We start from the raw sequence: 22,406 nt of genomic DNA on the forward strand, positions 1-22,406 counted from the left end.
AAAGGGTATAAAATGAAGAAAACAAAAATCTGATATGGATGGGAGCAGGTTGCTCTTATGCAGGATGCAGGAATTTGTTGTTCAACATCATGTGACCAGTGATGTTGAATGGAAAGTTAAATTGATTGTGAGCATCACTGTGGAACACCGTCTGCCACTTAGTTTCTCTATCCCAGTCGCACTGCTAATTGGATTGCTAATGGCAATGATGCACAGAGGTTAGACTCTTCTCTGATTAGAATGGTTTGCATTGTTTATCGTGAAATCTAACCACATTACCAGTGCTGTGATCACATGAAAGGGAGCCAGTTTTGTAAAATATATACTGACTCAATAAAATTATGTGTTCTTTTTTATGTGGATTTTGTTATTAGGCCAAATAGTGGTTACTTGGCTGCTTGAAGGGCAAAATCGTCAATACTTAACATAAAAATAATTTTAAACAGTTTATATAGTCTTCTCATGCCAAAGGGGGTTTCTAATCCTTGGCTAAATCTCAGCAGGTTTTAATCAGGCCCAGTGGAGAGTTTCTGCAGCTCTGGGATGTCTTTGTATTCTTACCTCAGGGTGCCACATTCTAGAGAAAGTATGATTTGGAAAGTTAAATGCCTGTGATGGAAGGGGAGGGGATTAGATAGGCCCATGGTTACAAACACTGAGGATGGCTTTATGTCCACCTACCAATAAGTGATTAGATAGCAGGATCAGTAGGGGTGGAGGTGTTGTTACTTGCTCTATTTTAGTTTCCATCGCTGTTAATTTGAACAGAATTAAGCATCTTGAATACTTTACTCAGGAGTTTCTTTCCACAAAGAGGCAATGGGAGATGGAGGAGTGAGAGGAAAGAGTAGAGTGGGATGGAATCTGGAGAAATCGAGAGAGGCGAGAGAATCATTAGTCATATCCATTAGTATTCCATCCACAGCTTGTGCTGTGAGACAGCCGGTCTGTCCAAACAAACAACCGGCAGAGGGGGGATGCCTCATTATAACTTCCCCCCTTTCTTCTCACCCGGAGTTCACATTCCATCTGACCATAAACACTAGGCCGGGGCTGTGGCCTTGCCCTCTTTCTCCACTGGAGTTTAGAGATGTTAGTGGGGCTAGTAAAGCAACAATTCACATGCTGTTCAGTACATGATGATGACAGTACAGTACAAGGCTGCATCCTCTAAGAAGAAAGCAAAAACACAGTCTGAATTCCTGTTTTTTACCTCTTGGAGCAATTTAGCTTAGCGGCCTCTACAGCCTGATGCATTTATGGAAAGGACATCTTGAGACGTCTACTCCTTTCACCTATCTTTCCCAGTACTGTATCTAGCAAAGACTTCACAGGTCCCAAAGGGAGCTCTGACTCTCAAGGGGCATGTAAACCTCTTGTGCTTGATGTACAGGGGCACTGAGAGGATATTTGCAGAAGACAGAATTCCTGCAAATACCTGCAAACAAAAAAAAAAAATACAATACCTACGTAAAACATTCAGAGCCATATGGCAGGGTAATATAATTACCCAACAGATGGCATTTTTGTTTTTAACCCATTTGTGTCCACACTGGAATTCCATATAGAACTTGAGTCAGCCACAAATCCATTTAAATAGGTATAAAAATATTCATGGAAATCCCCCGAGTTATTCAGTGTAAAAACAATTAACAAACAAACTTAAGTAAGTCGAGAGGGAGAACATCCCTATTTTGCAGTGAATCATCATTATACATTAACTAAGAGTTGGCCACTGTTTCTTCACTTTACAGAAACAAAAATGAAAGCGCAAATGTTCTTTTAACAACTTTTAAAGGGGAGAGGCAACCTGACTTATGCATACATATAAAATGTAGACAACAGTAGCCCTCAATGGAACTGTAAATGTGAAGATTTAAAAATTAAAAGCTCTCAACAGTCCACAAATACTCTGAAAGCATCGATGGGATGCTGGAACAACATGAATGCCAGCTCTGCAACCCGCATAATCTAAATCATCAGCTGCAAATATCCCTGTTCCAGACATCACTGGACACATTTGGAGGTCTGACATCGGAGCTGTTTTGGCAGTGTGAGGGAATGTACATAATTTTGGTACATAACTCTAGTTGTTGCTGGTAATTGTACACCTACCAGTGAATCATTAATCATCATTCACTTATCAAGAACTGTAGTATTTATCACGATTACAAAATTAAAAAAATTATTTAAAAAAACATATATTTTAGAGGAGTGACAAATTTCTGTTACAGGGTATATCAGTGTTACCAGTTCAGTCACCATGAACAGTGATTTTTTTTTAGAATAAGGTATATCTCACTCACAACACCTCTTCTCTTGTGCTTGGCAGCAAGATTGATGGTGGCCAAGTACAGCAAACCAGACTATAAATAAAAATAAACCTGCACTTTAGAGATCAGAGATGTTTATAAAGAAGCACCTGGCTTTAGGATTAATTCTCCCCCTTTCTCTCTGTGTTTGTGTGTACTCGTAAACCTAGCTCAGTGAGGACCAGCATGAGTTTATTGCCAATGAAATGAGGACATTTTTGAAAAGAGAGGACCTAACTTTATTACTTTGCTTCAAAAAAAGCAGTTTGAGGGTTACGATGTGGTTTAACAGTCAAAGTTGGAATTGCGACATGGAGTTGTATATCAGATGCTTAATGCTCTTTCATTCAATGCTAATTCATTTTTTATATATTAAGCTATAAAGCTTTGGTTTAATGTAAATCTGATATGTGTACATGTTATATTGAATGTGAACTTCTTTTGTTATTAGACTTGCATTTTAAATTTGCCTTGAACAATGGATATGGCTGTTACGTTTATCCACTAACTGAGCTTCATACTTGATTGAGATTTTTTTAAAGTAAAGATTGTTAAACAAATCCACAGAATTGAGCTTAGTTGTCACTGGACCCTAGCTGGCCACTTGTGCATAATCAAGAAACATGTAGAGTTGTACTGCAGAGCCCGAGAACGTGACCCTAAGAATTACATTACAGCACCCTTTTTTGCAAGTCAATTTCTGAACCTCTGGCATTTGCCATTTGTACTTTGAAAAGTTCAGTTATGTACCCGAGTGACCTTTAAACATAATCATCAGAGAATATGGAGAAAATCAGACTACTGCCTTAATTTGAAAGGCCAATTTTCCATACACTGCAGTTATCGCTCATGCTTGGCTTGGGGATGCTACAGGCAACCAAACAGAGGAGGAAGTCACTGCCATGACAAGGACATGAACCTTCACTGGCTACAAACAACCTAACAGCCACACTAGCGGGAATTCAACCGGGTGTGTCTGCAGCGTGAATGAACCTCCCACCTCAACCCCCGAACTCCATATTTGCATTCTTTAATTAGTGCATTACTTAAAATGACTCTGAAAACAGTGATATTTAATCTGCCATTGCAAACCAAAATGAACTTTTGTATGAAGTTACACTTTTGGTGACTTTTTTTTTTTTTTACATACAAAGATAAGAGAATTAGATGAAAATTTGCTGGTGTATGAAATTCTCATTTACCTTTCCCATTTCTACATTTATTTATTTGATAATGTTGTGTTTCTCAAAAAATAGAAATAAATAAACTAACTACTTGCCAAATATTAAAATTTTTGTTATAGAAACTTGTCATTTATGTATTATTTCCCTGTATAAGCTCTGCAGAGACAACAACCTCTTATTGAATTATTTGCTTGTCAGTTTTGGCCACTCGTTTTAGACAGGGTAAAACCTCCTCAACTGCAATGGCTTACTTAGCAGATGTTAAAGTAAAAGAGTGTGTCAGTCCTAGCAGTAGTCCCACCACACTCCGTTCATACACAAGGACTTGATGTCTTTTTGACTGCTGCAATGCTTGGTGGCAAGTTGAAAGGTTATGTTTAATGCCCTGGGCTGTGGCTGAAGGCAAGAGCCGCTCTCTCCCACTATGCAAACTCCTCTGATTCCCCTGCTCACCTCTTAACCCTACACCCATCCCACAGCCGAACAGAGCCTGTGTCACAGAAGGGTTGCTGGTATTTGCACAGCAGCTCTGAGTTGTGTTTTCACTTTGAATAGGAATGATTGGATCTGTCTATGCAGCAAAATGGGCTCCCTTATTTATTTGTAAATTGTGTCACATATAGCATTGCTGCATTTATGGTTTGGTAAATAAAGCTGGAGCAAATAGTATTTTGCGCAGATGAATGTAGACAATGACACTGGTGGGCACACAGAAAATCTGGCGCATTGCATTCCTGATGGAAGGAAATAGCTTACTGCTGAAGCAGGTTGATGGTGAATAGGATGGATCTGTGAGCTGAACTTTAGTAAACACTGCATTGTATGTGTGAGCAAAAAGACTAAATGACTTTGGCAGGAAAATGGATAGCATTTTTTAAAGGAGTAAAAATTGTATACATTTTCATTCCTTATTATCATAAAGTCCATGTCATTACTATGACTATACAGTAGATGTTTGAACTTTCTTTAATATATGTGGACTATTAGAACACTGGGTTGGATAGTGTTGTAAACAACACTAAGACAGTAAATGACCTGAACTGAATGCTTTTCTTTTCAAGAATATTCTGTCACACAGAAACCTGTTTAGTTAAAGAATTTGTGATGAACTTTAGTGACATTCAGTTGGCTGAACCATCAATGGAGTGGTACACAAACAAGCTCCCACCGATTTTATTGTGGAATATATTAGGCAGTGTGGATGCTGCGTATTGAATTCCTATCATTCTCTCCAGCTAACGTCAGAGAACCTCAGGCGGTGGATATCTGTGATGCTGCACGTGCCCCCCTTGATGCCTATCCCAAGTGGTGGCATTTAACCTGTAAACATGTTTATTTCTGCTGCCATTTTAATATGAGGGTCTTTGGGAACTAACTCGCTTTGCGTGCAAGTACAACTGACCATTCAAGGAAGTGTCATTTTTGATACGTCCGTGTCAACTTCATTTTGCATCCCTTTATGCTGCTACTTGACATTCAAAAATAGTCCTAGTTCTAAGACTAGGGCTAGCTGTTCATCAACATGCAGCTCACAGAAAATCTGAACAACAGGTTACTGAACGTAGTGCCTCATGTGTCACTGTTATGCTCATCACTTATTTGGCTTTGAATTACTATTTATTGTATTTATTATATTTACACATAGAAGTTTACGTTATTTACATGATTATCAGGGTTGGTGATCTTTTGAGGACCTATTTGAAAAACTGGGGTTTCATCCATCTGGTATCAGAGATGTTTTAAAGTGTGTGTGTGTTTAAATTTACATTAGTAATTTTATTTTAATTTATGTATTTCTTTATTTAAACCAAGACTGTTCTGCTTATGTCAGACTAATGACAAGGCTTCAGAAACTCTGAAGAATGGATTTCCTTTTTCTCCTAGAAACGTAGCTTTGGGAAACAATGTTTGATCAAAGAAATGCTACACATTAGCCAGCCACCCCCGTCCACCACCACCACCATTACCAATTTGATCGCTTTGTGCCAAATGGCCCAAAAGACAATGCAATCAAAGTGAAGGATTTGCTTTGGCCAAAAGTCATGTCCTTGACAGATCAGGGATGTCCAATCTTTGTCCATCGTGCATTCTCAGTAAATAACATTACCTCTGCTTCATCGATGGCTGGAAATAAGACTGTCACTGGGTTCTACGTGTGATTCATTTCAGGTCATGTGGAGCCTGGCGGCATAGGAACTGAATGACACTATCATTACAAACTGGAGTGAACAAGATAAAACGGCTCTATTTCTTTGCTGCATGTTTCTACAAAATCTTTTTTTTTTTCATGGTGAAAGAAACAGTTTTATAATATGGCAACCACAAAAACATGACACTGAATGCACAGAACTGCTGTTGAATTATGTAGTCTCTTCCATCACATTTATATCTCCTGCCACACTTAACTTTCCTCATTCATTCTTGCAATAAAAGCAAGACAAGATGAAAGAAAAGTAATATGAAATGCCTTCTTAAAAGAGTTTAGAAATTAGCACAGAAATGTCTTACTGTAGCAGCAAGCCAAATGCAAAGCACTGTATACTGATCGTTTTCAAAGCCAAGTAAGTGGTGAGCATACCAAAAGTTCACTTTGTTTTCAGCCTCAGAAAAGATAAACGGACTGTTTACGTCAAGTAACTTGTTGTTGAAGTGTTCTGTGTACTGCATGGTGCTGAACAGATAGTCCTTATCAGGAGTTGTTTTTGAATGCCAGGTGGCAGCATATAGGGATGAAAAATGAAGTCAGTATGGACGTATCAAAATACTACTACAGTTCCTTGAATGTTCACTTGAGCTTGCACGAAATCGAGTTCATCCCCAAAGGCTTGTATTAAAATGCCAGCAGAAATAAACATGTTTACAGGTTGGCACTATAAAAGTTACTGTTATTTAAGATTAATTAGCAGACATCGTTATCTCTGTATAGCTGCAGCTTGATAACTCACACTTATGTCCAAATGCAGTAATTTCTTGGTCCTAAGTTGGTAGTTGCTATAATGCTTCTGCTGAGACTTCAAAAACCAATGGGTGACATATCTTCTGTCAGTCTTACACACATAAACTAAATACTTAAGTATGTTCACCTGCTTGTCCCCAACTTTCTGGTTACTTTGAAAGAGATGGTGTGAATCAAAACAGTCTTTATAATCCTGGTTTCTATATGTAAATGTGAGAAAATGTTTGTATAGTCTTTCCCTGTTTCAGATATTTATGTCCATTATACACAAACAATACAGAGATAATTTTAAGTTTATTGTTATAACTAAATGTTTGTGATGTACTCATTGATATAAACATGACTTGCAGGGAGTATTTATTTATTTACGCCAGTGAGAAAACAAAGATTAGGTAAAGTTTTCATATGTAATAATCTCCTTGCTTTGACAGCACATTTTCTCAAAGACCGGAGGGGAGTTTGACATGTTTGAGAGCTTCTTGCAGATGGCGGGTATTTCATGCTTGTTTCACTGAATAAATTTTGATGGGCTGCTGTGGTCCAGACATCTTTTAACTGTCCCGACAAGCCTTTGTTCTTTTCCTGTTTTCATGTCTGATCCCCAACAGCCCACAGGGGAAGCTCTGTCGGCTGTGCACTGCAAACCTTTCTGTTTGATCAACTTCTAACATATTTGAACAATTTAGGCAGGGATGAGGGCAGGTAATTCAAAGCCTGCCATAAGAGTGTTATGGGGAGATGAGAAGACACACAGGTTCACAAAGAGCAGCGAAGAAGATCTGTTTTCTCGTTTCTGTGCCGCTGCATGCTCCAAAACTACCCATCAACGTGGAGGATATTCTTAAATGAACCCCTAATACGGCTGACACCTTCCATCTACAAAAAAGTGATCCTATCTCCCTCAAAAAGCATCTCTACCCTCCCTTGCTTTTCTTCAGGCAATAACTTATTTTACCCAGAAGAGGCCAGTGTGTAGTTGATGAGGTCATCGACTCAATATGAGAAATACTGTACACACCCAAAAAAGGTTTTTAAGCACCTTCACATGGAGGTCAAAGTAAAGAGACAGAGTCGTGGATATAATTTAGTCCAGAAGCACAGTGAGGAAATCAATGGAACACCGAGCAGCAGGAAACAAAGATGCACATACTGTCTGATGGTGAGTTAAGGTAAATGATAAGGCCATCCCCACCATTGTTTGAGTCAGAAAAACAGTGAGCTGGAGAAGAAAAGCGCTGTTCAGTATTGCCATGAAAGGGCATTGATAGTGGGTGTCATTAAATACAGTTACTGCAAGAGAGGTCAGACCCATTATAGATAGATCATGAGAGCCCTCTACTGACAGTTAAATCAAAAGGGACCAGTATCACCATCACAGCAGACTCTCCAGTTTTTTATTTTCCTCCTGTGCATTAAGAAGGAAAATAGACTTTACTGAACATGCATGATTATTTTCTGTGGATGAACCATCTGAAATTAGTTATGTTCTTCTCATCATGCGGAGAACTCAGAAATTACGATCATCATTTAGCTCTAAAAATCCTAATTCAAACGCCCACCTGCTGTTCGGAGAGAAATGTTGCAAAGATTTAGTGATCTGAAGGGAGGCGTGAAAGAGATAAAGATAACAGTGGGAATATGCTAAAAATTTTAATAGCCTAGAGAAGTGACCCCTGATTGATGCTGGAGCCTTTAAGACGGAAGTGTAATTTTGCAAGGTCTTTTTACAGGTGTGCTGCATTGCAAACAATTATACTTTTCTAACTCTATGAGATCAAGTCTTACATAATACATTTTCTGTTGCACCAAATGTGACAGATTTTGAAATTAGATTGTAGTGAAATCTTATCTCTGTTGCAGAAGTACTCATTAGAGTAAGCGAGGCATTTAGACATTTAAATCACAGTTTAATGCAATTGTTCATTACTTTTTCAACACATTTGAATCCCATATACACTCGGAGAGGAGAGTAAAGTTGAGTCAAAGTTTATCTCAACTCCAACTGTCCATCTTTCAGCTTCGGTCCAGCCACAAGGGGTATTTGAGTAAGGAAATTTTTTTTAAAACTAACAAACAAACAAACATTAAGAACACACACTGCAGGGAGAAACAAATCCCCCACCAAAGCAGCAGAGGAACACCGTTATTCAACGCTGTGCCTTAAAATCTCCTGCGGGCAACCTGTTACTGAATATTAACCAAGCAAATATTCTAAACTTGAGATGAGATCAGGCAGACTGTTTGCATGAATGTGTGCTAATTAACAGTGAAATCTCCATTGTATGGGGTACGTGTGGTCCAAAAAAATCAAAGGGTCACTGATAGATTGTCCTTGGAACAAAGTGGTTGAAAATAACAACTGATTGGCTTCTGCTAAAGCATACAGGTTAGTGGTTAAAAGACCTAAACTTGCTTGCAGTCATCCCTGAAATTGGACAGATATTGAAGTAATGCTGCGACGTAAAGGGCTGTAGAGACCGACTATTACTGTTATTTTAAAAATCAATAGGCTATTTTTTATGCACCACTTGTGGGGGTTTGACTGGTTGTGGATGTGTGACGTGCATCTCGTAGATGTTGGACTGCAACTATTCCTGGCCGCTGCTGCTGTGTGATCAGAGGTGAGACTCAGCCTGGGGGGAAATTTACAACAGTATGCCTTTGTGAGGCTTTTGTAATGTGCAGTCAGGCTTTGTTCCATTGCCACACAGAAAGGGAATCATCGAGGCTTCAGGGAAACAAAGAAACCATTGTGTATCTTTGTCTTTCACCTGCACTTTTAATATCTATTTCAAGAAGGCAGAAGGAATACACATAAAAGCTGCTGATTCACACTATGTGGGCTCAATGAGAGTACCATTTCAACTGCGGGTGGTCTATCCTTCAAGCTCGGGCCCTCTACCAGAGGCCTGGGAGCTTGAGGGTCCTGCGCAGTATCTTAGCTGTTCCTAGGACTCCACTCTTCTGGACAGAGTTCTCCGATGTTGTTCCCAGGATCTGCTGGAGCCACTCACCTAGCTTGGGAATCCCTGCACCTAGTGCTCCGATTACCACTGGGACCACTGTTAACTTCACCCTCCATATCTTCTCGAGCTCTTCTCTGAGCCCTTGGTACTTTTCTAGCTTCTCGTGTTCCTTCTTCCTGCTTTATATATATAGCACAGACTGTATATATTCTCTCATGTCTGTGGCAGAAGTGTGACACTAAGATTGTAAAGGCAACAGTAGATATTCTAAAAATGGTGGGAAGAGCTGTCAGAGCTGTCCACCACAATTTGTTTTGCTAAAGTGAATAAACACAATCCACCCACACTTTCCCTGTTATTGTCTCGCATCGATGTCAGACAGTCAAAACTTCTTCATCTTGAGCAAGTCTCAGTGACAGCACACTTTAAAATGACTTTCAAGCTAATGTTGCACCATTGTCACCACAGCTTCCCTCTAGAGGCAAGATGAGAGCTGCAAAAATGCAAGAGTAGTAAAGAGGAGAGCAATAATGAATCCCTTGACAGTTTTGCTCACATCTTCACCCCTAACTTACTCACAACAAAAAGTAATGCCAGCCAGAAAATAAAATAGAAAATGCCAAATTAAATCAATAGTGTAAAAGCAGATTATTCTGTCTTGGACTTTGCCACAACTAATAACACAGCTAGCGACAACAGAAGATAACTGTTAAGGTCCCTGGGTTGTCGACCCAGTGTTTTTGGTTCTTTGATTTTGTTATTTCATTATATTCTAGCTTTGCTTTATGGGTTTTAGGATTATTCTTAGTTTAGGTTCTCTGGGTGGGGTTTTGTTAGAGTTTTAGTGTTCTGGTTTTCTGTCTGTGTTCCATAGTTGCTGTCTCCCCTGTCTGCTGTCTCCCCACGTCCAGTCAGTGTATGTGTCTACCCTGGTCCCACGTCTCTGTTCCCTTTGTTATAGTGCCTACCTGTGAGTCTGTGTTATGTTTCCTGTTTTACTTTGAAAGTCCATGTATGATGTTAATGTATCTGGTTTTGCTTCCCCTTGTCTCGTTAGGCCTGATTTGCCCCAGCTGTGGTTCCCTCCTGTTACCTATTCCCTGATTGCTCCCTCTGTGTATTTAAGCCCTGTGTTTCTCTGTGTCCGTGTTGCGATCTACCCTCATTTAGGCTGTGTGTTCTGTCTGCCTGCCTGTGTAAGTTTATTTTGTATTTTTGGGGTTTTTGTTACGTTTTGCCATCCAGCAATAAAGCTGAGTTTTGGAAGTACACTTTTTGCCTGTCGAGGAGTCTGCACTTTGGGTCCTTTTCCTGCCTTCACGCAGCCGGTACATGACAATAACCTTCTCCTGCATCCTGTGACGCACACTCAACAAAACTGATTCAAAAACTTGTTTAATCAGCCTGTTTGCCAAAATCTCGCCAGCACTGTGCTGCAATATGTTTTGGATAAACATAGCCACCAAATAATGCGCGTTATGTTATGTTCTGCCTGCGGACAACAGTACATATCCAGTGCTCTTGCCACTCATTTTTTTTCTTTCTAACAGCTGATCTTGATGCTCTGTTGTACTCTGTTACAAGGACAGTTGGTAGCATGACATTATAGAAGATTTTACAGATTGGCAGTAATAGCTAACTTGTTTTTTTCAGTGAACATGACATATACTAATATACTATTATCTCTATTGCAATGCTATTAAATTGCTTATTTATTATATTAAGGCTGCATATTTATATTTAATACCTATCCTAACTCAAAAGCAACAAAGTAATCTGAATTACTAGAAGGTAAAACAGTGAACACTGTCATGTTTTATGGCACCAAAACATATTTACCCAACTCAGCCTTACTCCTGGGAATATGCAAATTTGTACCAATGTTAAGTGTCAAACTCACTAAATGAAACGAAAAAAACTGTTTGCAGTGCAGCTATGAAGTAATAATCTGTGACATTTTCATATAAATAAATTTGATTTCCCCCTTCATCCGCTTCAACTCGTGAAAAGCGTTGATTTAATGCTCTCAACAGCTCTCACCTGTTAAGGTAAATTTTCCTGGATGTTTGAAAACAATCCAATCAGTGTTTAGGTTTCTGGCTTGTTTGATAAAAATGAAATAAGTTCTAAGTGAAAGAGAAGCATCAGCAAAAGAACATATGAAATTAGACGGCTGTACGTCTCCGGTAGTCATTTTGAAGTTTATATAACTCTGTTCATACTGGACCTATATAAAATACAATACAATGTGCATATAATACAACCACAGTCGCATAAAAAAGTTACACCGTGAGGTGAGTGTTGTTGTTTTGAACTAGTACTATAATAAAGAAATAAGAATGAATAAATGCAGCAGAAATAAACATGTTTACAGTCTTAGACCCCCCCCAAAAATTCTATAATTTCTTTTCCAATTTTTTGCTTCATCAAAACTTTTTTTTAGTTATATCTTAAAATTATGCTTAATTTATGTGTGTGTGTGTGTGTGTTATTTTTTGCAATCACCTGACAAATAATATTGCTTGGTGCATCACTAACTGTATTAATTGGGTGTTCAAGAAGACTTTTTGGTAAGTTTTATGAAATAATTTTATTCGCATGCCTTACTTAAGTCACACAGGGCAAGAGACCAATCTGTGACACCCTGCCAACGTCAGGTTGCTGGAGACTGGAAGCACGACTTTGACTTTGAACATTCTTCATTTCCGGTTTGCGTCACACTTTCTTGGATTTCACAAACCTCCAGTGAATAGTTGACGAGTGTTTTCAGACAAGTTTGCATCTTTTATACAAACTGTAGGCGAGTGCAACAATTAGCTAGCTATTGGAGAGACCAAACAGCCACTTCACAAGTGCATGGCACAACACAGAAGAGCCACCTCCACTGGACAAGATTCAGCTGTCCATCTGCATCTTAAGGATAAAGGACACTCTTTCGAGGATGCCAATGTTCACATTTTGGACAGAGAGGACAGATGGTTTGAAAGAGGAGTGAAAGAAGCCATCTATGTCCACTGTGAGCAACCATCTTTGAACAGAGGCGGTGGTTTACGACACCAACTCTCTGCCATCTATAATCCAGTTTTGAGATCCCTTCCCAGACGCCTTAACGCCCACTCACACCCTGGGCCATCTGACCTCAGGAATTCGCATGATAAGGTGGGGCCAGGTTTCACAATGAACTCACCCGAAACTCTGGCTGATTGGGACCCACACCCAGTTCCACACCTTGGCTCAGGCGATTAGAGGATCATCAGGGGGTCCTTTTGTCCCTCTGTGGGGGGACACTCCCACCAGGTTTATATCTGGGACTCTCCACCATTTGACCTTAGAACTGAAGAAGCCTCTCGGATGAGAGGTGAAACGTCTTCAAGCAACTTAAAGAAGTCCAGACGCTTTTCTTTGCAAGCTCCTTTGACAACAATTAGCTAGCCATCAGCTAGCAACCAAAGCAATCACTGATTTTACCTGTAGCTACAACGAGCACCTATATAGTCAACAGATGAACTTTGCTTACCACGCTTGCTAGTGTTAGCTAATATCTAAGTCCGCTTTTCTTTAAATATTGTCACATCTGACTCTATAAAACCAAGATAGTCTGGGCATGTTACCATACTGAGTGTTTGTATCCAATTTTAATCATAATCATGTGACTTCTTGAATTATGGCTAAAAAATATTTGCGAAATCATGGTGACTTTTACCTTTGAATGCAACATCAGCTCATCCTTGAGTCCAAAGACATATTCATTCCAAATTTGAAGACATTCATCAAAGGTGATCCTCAGATAGCTTATGAATGAGATCACAGTGATCTTGACTTGTGGCCTTAAAAATCAAATAATTTCATCCTTGAGCCAAAGTAAGTGTTTGGCCAAATTTGAAGAAATTCTCTCCACACATTGATGAGAATTGAATGCAATTACAGATGCACTTCCGTGCTTGACAGCAGAAGTATGGCAAGAAAAGACGTTTCAGCACTCAACTATATTGACTGTTTTACTATTTGTGGCTCTCAGTCTGGTGTTAATCCCAGTAACTCTTAGTCGTTGAGCATGTTGTTTTGACCATAATGCGGTGCAGGAGCAGCCGGTGTAGAAATAAAGGTAACGGCGGGCTTTATCTCTCCACCAACGGCTGTAAACCTGCTCCCTCTCAGCCTCACAGTGTGATGGCTGGTTTGGGGAAAGTGGGTGGGAAACCTCTGAGGGGAAAGGCTGGTGTGTGTGTAGGTGGAAGATGTAGGTTATCTGAGACTAGAATCGTGGTTAGAGCCAGAGATGAGCAATACCTCCTTCTTTGGCATGTGGCAAATAGTACATAACCATGTGCTGAATTCGGAGTACTACTGTATGTGCCAAGCTTTCAGCCTACGGTCATTATTATTCAAATTACCTCAAGAGCCAGACTGCACAAGGGAAACACGTCACTTCTTGGCATCACACAGCCAACAGGAGGTTCTCAAAGGAGATGATACATCTGTTCCGATTCGTGATTATCTGTGTATTCAAAGAGGCCTCTGAATATACTGATTATATATGTGAGATTCCCAACGGTCTGAAGGGGTCTATGTTTATTTTTATAGAAAGGACAGATTTAACAATTATGGGGAAAAAATTTAACTGTCAACACAAAGTCAAGAAATAGCATTTTTAAAATGTTTTTGTAGCCATTTTTGAGACAGTGGGATGGAAGTGTACGATGGGATTATAATAAGTAACGAATAAAATAGCAATATAAAAAAACACATTAGGTTGTGCTAGTTAGGATCAGTAGGATTAGATAAAATAGATTTGGTGTTGCTGTACGAGTTTTTGGAATAAAATTGAACGTTTTATCATAGAAAATGGAATTTTATATGTAACAGTTTCTATGGTGGCTATGCAAAATAAAGGAGTTTGGTATTGCTATGATAAACTTTCTAAATCTTTTAAGACCTGAGATTGTTTCTTGCAGTGTTGAAAGACCAAATTCAAACTGATGGAAGTTAGCCACTGTGTGGGTGATCAAAGAGTTCTTCTGCACATTGGAGTACTTATGAGCCTGTTTTAGAATACACTGAGGTTGGATATTTCACTTTTGACTTTTCCATTACTGTTGTTTAAAAGTTTTTTTTACTTCATTCTGCAAGGTGGACAGACAACAAACCAGCCATCGTGGTTTCAGACTGGTTATGCCTTTGTTGGTTAGGACCTCTGTCAGCTCACTGAGGTGATTTGTTCTACCCACAGAGGCCTTGTAGAATAAATGGATTGCGTTCACTGTTTGTATGTATAGCCTTATCCAGTCCAGCTGACAGTGTAGCTTGGTGAATGTGAATCAGATCTTTAAGAGAGCAAAAACTCTCTTAAAGGGTTTTTAAAATATATTTTTTGTGTTTTGTTGATGATGAGAATGTCATATTTGCATTGGCTGTGCTTTCATATAGGTTGACCTGCTTGTGAAACTTAGCTAGTATTTTGGGGCAAGACATTAAAGTTATATATGTTTTTACTGCAGTTTTGTATGTTTGTTTGTTATGGGGATTACTTCATAGCAAAAAAGTAAATATCATGGTGTATCAGCAGTAAAAGAAAGTATTCATGAACTTTCTAGTGTATGTACAAAAAACAACCGTGAAAAGTTTAATTAGATTTCAAAGTTATTGCTTTCTGTTTAGGTGCAGACTTACATGAACATTTCAGCAATCAGTTTTAGAGCAAATTTTAGACTATAGTGTGAATAAAAAACCTAAAAAAGCCATTTACTGTCAAAGTTTTAAATAAAGTTCTACAAATTATGGTGCACTGAATGTAGTTAACTGTTGAAAATGGCCAGACCTGCTTATTACCCCACTAAAATTCCAAGGTTAAAACATTCTGTTCCTAGATAGCACATAATAGCTAAGCATAAAAAAAGAACCTGCTCTCTCCTTCTGATGTTTATTTCGCTATTCACCACTTTTCCCATCATCACTTGCAGATTACATCAATAAGTCCATTATTTCAGCACACTTTGCAAGGTCAGGAAAAAAAGAAAGCAGTTTTCTTTGTTTTGGTGCACTTTCTCTGCAGCACTGATCATGTTTTTCTTTCTATCCATGTTTAAGCAGGTTTTTGAGTATTAGATGCAAACAGTCTGACAGCATGCTTTCAGTGGTGATGGTAACTGCTACCTTTTCCATGGATTGCACCAGTCATGCTGCTGCAGCAAAGATAACTTTCAAGGTTTTTATATAAGTTATATGATGCCATGGTTGCAAAAGAATATAATGGCCCTTCCCGATAGCCTGCCCCATCCTCCCCCTTTACTACGGAGAAATATTCACATAACGGACCCTTACATCAGTGAGGTATATGCTTGTAAGGGTTTCAAAACAGAAAACTGAATATTTGAAGCTTACTCAAAAAAAACCCCTTAAAAAACCACTGAAGGACACACATTGAAAACTTTATAAGTCCATGTCTCTGCCATATACCATAATACCATATTGCCGTACTATATTATCAGATTTCTGTTCTGCTTCCTTCTCCGAACGTTAAAACCTCTTATGTGCATTGCTGCATATAAATATATAAGCAACCTTCACTAATGCTGTTTATTTTGATCGCAGCTCAGCATCGACTTCAATTAAATTATTTTTTTTACTCCTGTGTAAACTTAAGGGAGTTTTTCACAGGTCCCACCTACAAGCTATTAGTCACTTCATTTCTGAAAACAAAATGTAATTCTCCCACTGAACAAAAGCAATTGCTGTAATAAGATCAGTTGCTTATTATATTTTTTCGTATCTCTGAAAACATATCGTAGTTTTAGTGATGAGACAAATATGCCAGAACTGGGCTACATTAAGGTTTGACATAGTGATGCTGTAGAAAAATGACACAACAGTTTAATTTTGGAAAATATTCTGTTGCAAAATAGAATGTAGATGCTACATAAAGTCCCGATCAAAAATCCAAGATACTTGAAAAATGGCCAAAAATTATATTTTGCATGGTTGGATCTGAAAAGGTTCCAAGTAGAGCTTAAACATGCAACAAGAAGAAATGGGAGTGAACATTTTTTTGATCAAAAGTTTAGGACCACACCTACAAAAAAACCCAGTGATCCCCCCCAAAACAGAAATCAATGTTCCAAATATGAACTCAGTAATGAGTAGCTCCACCGTTAATCTTGAGCACTTCAAAGATTCGTTGCCGCATGCTTGATGCAAGCGTTTCCATGAGGTGAGTGGGAACATTTCTAAGTGGTGAAGATGGCCACATGAAGGGCATCTACTGTTTGGAACTGTTGTCCATTTTTGAATACTTCCCTTGCCATCCATCCCCAAAGGTTCACAATTGGATTTAGATTAGGGGAACATGCAGGATAGTCCAAAAAAGTGATGTTATTCTCCTGGAAGAAAGCCCTTGTCCTGCGAGCATTGTGTACCGTAGCGTTGTCCTGTTAAAAAACCCAGTCGTTACCACACAGATGAGGGTTGGTCTCGGCAACATCTGGACATAGCCAGCGGCCGTTTAATGCCCCTGCACCTCCTGAAGATCCATTGTTCCACTGAAGGAAAAAGCACCCCAGACCATTATGGTGCCCCCTCCACTGTAGTGCGTGGAAAACATCTCAGGTGGGATCTGCTTGTCATGCCAGTACCGTTGGAAACCACCAGGACCATCAAGGTTAATTTTTTTCTCATCAGAGAATAAAACTTTCTTCCACCTTTCAATGCTGCATGGTTGGTGATGTATTGCCAAGTCCAAATGGTCAGTTCTGTGGCATTCAAGGAGACGAGGCTTTGGAAGATGTTTTTTGTTTTTGAAACGCTTCAGTCTCAGATGCCGTCTCATGGTTATGGGTTTTGTCTCACTCCCATTTCTTCTTGTTGCATATTTAAGCTTTACCTGGAACCTTGTTAAGATCCAACCATGCAAAATATGATTTTTTTTTTTTGCCATTTTCAAGTCGTCTTAATCTTTTGATCGGGACTGTATTTACAGTTGGGTCTGGGTTTGTTTGGGGCTTTTTGCCGTCTTTGATTTCTTTATATTTTGCTTCCAAGAATCCAAACTTTCCTAGTTTTTCCTAGTGTTTTAAGTAAAAATTCTCCAGGCTTTCTGGAGATATTTCAAAGTGTCAATTTGGACATTGGCTGCTCTTTTACTCATTTCAGTCCAGTCCTTGTACCTGACCATTTTCAGAGAAATTTTGTTTGTTAAGCCATTTAACCTGGGCCTATGAGCCCCTTAAGCATGAAAAGGGTACCTAAAAAGGATGAATGAGTGCTAAGAATTTGTTATTAGCAGCCTGTTGGAAAGACACAATGTTTTCATGTTTCTTTAGTTGAATGTATGAAAAATATCAAATGACAGTTTCTTCAGATGATCTTTCTACTGTTACCAAAGCCTCATCAGAAGTGGGGTGGCTGTCAAGAAGCCGTTCTTAAAGAAGGGAAACAGAGATAAAATTGCACAAGAACTGATCACACAAATCAGTGGAAATCAGTAGCTTTTATACAGTGAGTGTCTACGGCCATCTATAAGACACAGGTTCTAGAACAAAAGGCAGCAAACAACCAAAGAAGACTTTTGGAATTTTCCCCAAGAAGCCTGGAGAACTATTCCTAACTACTTAGAGGAATTACAAGAATAAATACCAAATTTGGCATTGACTTTCAAGCGAATCTGTTTTAACCTTATATACTGTATTTTCATTTATGTTTAGGTTAGGTTACATTTTAGACAAATTGTTAGACCTATTCTATCATTTTCTTTGCAAAATGTAACAAAATGACAGGTAGCTTAAGATGCTGAGTGCAACATCTTTGGTTTGTTGGACTCTAGTAATTCTGTGAGTGAACCTTTTCTTTTAAAACATGTAAGTTGAAAGTCGTAGCCTATCATTTGTGAATGTTAACAAACTACAGACGTTCAGAGCCTGCAATGGCTTAACCCTCTCAAGGCAGGCGTTGCCGATTTGCAACAGTTAAAAACTAACAACCTGATTAACCCACATACATATTTTATGAGATTTTTTTACTCAGAAGTACCACTGCAGGACTTGGTTGTGCATTAGCAACAAAAAGTTTAATTTGAGCCTGAGAGGGTTAAATGGATAAGAAGGGTAACTATTGTGTAGGTTGGCACTGGCAAGTGAATGGGGGTGACTTGAGAGGTAACAGGAAGCCATCACTTCTTGAAAGCTTAGGAGGGATATATATTAGGAAGAAAATGAAAATGGTGACTAGTGTTTGAAACACAGCCTCCTGTTTCCTGTAGTGTACAGGATTTTTATTTATATAACTAAATACCTCAAGGTGAATTAATTTGTGACAGCTTAAAATAAGAAATCAACAGTTTACTGGCAAGGCATGGCTTATATCTTTTGTTTATAACTGCTTACTGCTCAGTTGTTGCATATTTATGTGATTTCTAAAAGAAAAAACAACCACATGACAATGGCATTGAGTTCTGAAGTACATGGAAGGATCTGAATCGGTAGCAAAAGTCAGTATATGTAATATACTGAATTGTATATATAATACATTGAATGGCATCTATGCAGTGCCCATTACATACAGATAAACACAGTGTAAAGACCCTGATATTTACAATATACACTGAAGCAGTTAAAATAAATGTACTAACCAAAGCAGTAGATACTTTTTAAATTAAAATCTTCCACATCCATTGTGCAAATTTAGTGTAGTGTTCGTAGCTGAGGTGTGACTGATAACTAGATCTTCTACAGCATTATGTACCTTATTCAGCTGCAGATGAAGTCCATTCTCACTTTCAAGAGGAGTGATTTCTTGGGTCTTTAATAAGCTGTCACCGACTTTCCACTGCTATTAAGAAATTCAACAGTCTGTTTACAAGCACAAATTAAATACACAGAGATATGCAAAGCACTGCTCAAGTGGACAAAAAACAATTTCTTTGCATAACTCTCTGCTAAATACACAGAATAAGAAGCAGAGAAAGAAAGAGAGAAGTCATTTTAGGAGGCAGGGAGGATAGGAAAAAAGAAAAAGGGAGGGAGCATGGCTTTATCAAAAGCCAGACAAAACTACCTACGCTCTCTGCAAAGGCTTTCTCATCCAGCATACTTTAATGAACAAGTGACTCAAGGTGCTTTCAGCAGGTTCCTAAGAGAAACATAGACACACACATACTCACTTTAGCCACACACACACACACACACACACACACACACACACACACACAGATAAATGTTGCCTACTCAATTAGACAGACACCTCTAAATTGGCGCCTTTGGAGAGTAGGCAGGAGAAAGCATTTGAGAACAGAGAGGGAGGCGGGCGGTGACTGCTGATGTTACTGTGTGGGGCTTGAGGGATGGAGCAGCATTGAGCTGTTTCTGTGCCGTCAGTGGCTGCCAGGGGGATCAGCCTGCAAGGGTCCAGCACCAGGACAGCCAGCATGTGAAGGGAACAAGACTAGCTATTTCAAGCAATCAAAAGCTACCCAAATGGAGAGAAAAGCAAAAGCACAAGTAGTGGGTGATAAGGTGTCCCCTGCAGCCAGGCACACAGGTGTTTCTACTGTAGCTTCACAGAAAGGAATGGAGATTAAAGGACAGGGTAAAAATAGCCCAGTGTATGAAGACGGCACATCTATTTCAGAGTGTTCTACAATGAGCAAAACCTGCTGACTCAAAGTAGCCTTCTTTTCAGCCTACTATCAAAATGTGTTAGATCTTATCGTGAGACCCTTATAAAATGGAATAGATGCAGAAGTAATATTTATGAATATCTTCGCTGTTTGGATATGACCTTGAGCAATCTGTTCATTTCAGAGAAACTCTCAAAAGTGTCTGCAGTTTTGTGGTTGTGTAATTTGAACAATGTTCCTGAAAAAAGGTTTCCAATTTTACTATTTCAGAATCCATTAGAGAATAACAGTTATTTGGTTTTCTCTGTTTGTGCAACACAAAACAAAAAGGCCTATATTTAGAATGCAATATACAGAAAATCTACAAATATTCCATAAATGGAAAAGGGATAAAACAGAGTTTTGATGATTATTTTGCTTTATCAAAAGTAAGTAATTAAGGAGGTAATTTCAAAGACTCACTGAGCCGATTTTTCTAAGGTTCAAGATGCCATTCTCATTCTCAGGCCATCTATGACCACTTTTGCCTCATAGATACATCTAGCATTATGTTTGTTGTTGGTGCTAGACACACTTGATTTATGGAAATAGAGTGAAGGGTCTCCCTCTCAACCTGTCACATAACAACAATGAAAATGAAAGTCGTTATTAAACTACTTTTTTTCATTCCTTAAAGTGAAAATAGAAAGCACTAGACAAATCTGAAAAAAAAAAAAATTGGCTAGCACAAAGCTCCCAACTGGACTCAAACTACAGTCTTGTTGGCCAACCCATAACATCAAAATGTGAACTTTAATGGTGTCATAAAAAATTATATCTCTTGGTGTCCTGTATTACTGCCCCCAGTGTGCCAAGGCACCAGTGTCTTGTGTGCATCTCTGCTATCTATGCCAAAGACATCTGACTTCATTTGCTCTTAATTTTCATCTAGTGCTATTATTCTTTTACTGCCTTCATCACATATTCATAGTAGCTTAAAAAACATTTTTCTCATTTGAAACAACAATTTCTCATGCTAATTGGAAACCCTGTTGGCCCTTAGATACTCTTCACATTTTATGCCTTTAGACCAGTATAGTCTGGACCAACTTTGACCAGTCTACTACAACAAATTTTGAACAACAATTTTGAAGAGTAATTTAGAAAATCACTTATTGAACAATAAATAACTGAATGAATCATTAATCCTTAATGTTTCATTGGTGATGTTAATGTTCATCTGTGCTGAGGAAGTCCAAATTGGTGATGGCTAACCAACTGGACATAGTAACAGTGGACAAGCAGAGAAAGAATCCATGGTAACAGATGTACCTACACCAAGCAACTACTGATGGGATTTCCGGCTCTTTTTAGAGAACCGGATCTTTCGGCTTGGCTCACTAAAAAGAGCCATCTCTTTCGGCTCCCAACAGGCTCTTCAGGTTGTTTTGTTGCTTTAATTAATTTATTATTAACAATAATATAAAATTATGCACAAAAGGAATTACTAATGTAAAAAAAAAAGTGGTTCTATTTATATATGTTTATATAAATATATGCGGTGGCCCCTTGAGACAAAACACGTACAAACTCCAAAACACATTTCTAGCGTTAACTGAACTTCCAAAACAGAGCTACCTAGATCACTTAAATTACACAATCGAAAGCATATGTGCATTGTTTGTGTATTTATACACAAGCATTCATATATATTCAAATAATTTAAAAAAAAAATGTTTGTTTACCTGTTACTACCACACACCAAATCCGGTTGTTGGTACTTCCTGGCTTGTGTAGCCACTAGGTAACAAAAGCTCAACACTGCCCCTAGCATCCTGGAGCACTTCTGTTGTATTTTGTATGTGCTTTGAGTTTATATGTGCTTCTGCGTTTTTACGTGTTTTGGAGTTTGTACGTGCTTCGGGGTTTGTACGTGCGTCAGAGTTCGTACGTATTTTGAAGTTTGTACGTGCTTTGTCTCTAGGGGCCACCGTAAATATACTTTTATTTATTCACTCCACATAAAATGTAATAAATAAATCATATAATATAAAAACCAACTAGTCACATTTCAACTTTTAAATATTTAAATTTTCATCTTTTTCCTTTTAAACAAATTTAAAGTGAAACAACACAAAACACTGCAAATCACAACACAATTAAATATAAATTAAAATATGTAAACAAAAAGAAGATGCACATTTTCTGTCATATGGGCCTGCATGAATAAACTTTCTGAATCCTTTATCATCTGCAACTGAAATCAGTTGCGAATGATTACTACACCTTTCTAATGTGACATTGTTGTCCCTGGCTCTCTTTCTCTCTCTCTCCCTCCCGCTCTGTTCCTGTGCTACTGCCAGTGTAACTACCGCCCCTCCCCCCTCATCCCAGCGTAAAGCG

General features: G+C 38.6%; 1 protein-coding gene across 1 annotated transcript in view; it reads left to right on the plus strand.

Moving 5' to 3' along the window:
• Positions 1-22,406, plus strand: part of ptn (pleiotrophin) — a 57,317-nt gene that overhangs the window by 6,169 nt on the left and 28,742 nt on the right. The gene's annotated exons all lie outside the window — the stretch shown is intronic.

Source organism: Neolamprologus multifasciatus, chromosome 17 (genome assembly GCF_963576455.1).
Source record: "Neolamprologus multifasciatus chromosome 17, fNeoMul1.2, whole genome shotgun sequence".
NCBI lineage: Eukaryota > Metazoa > Chordata > Actinopteri > Cichliformes > Cichlidae > Neolamprologus > Neolamprologus multifasciatus.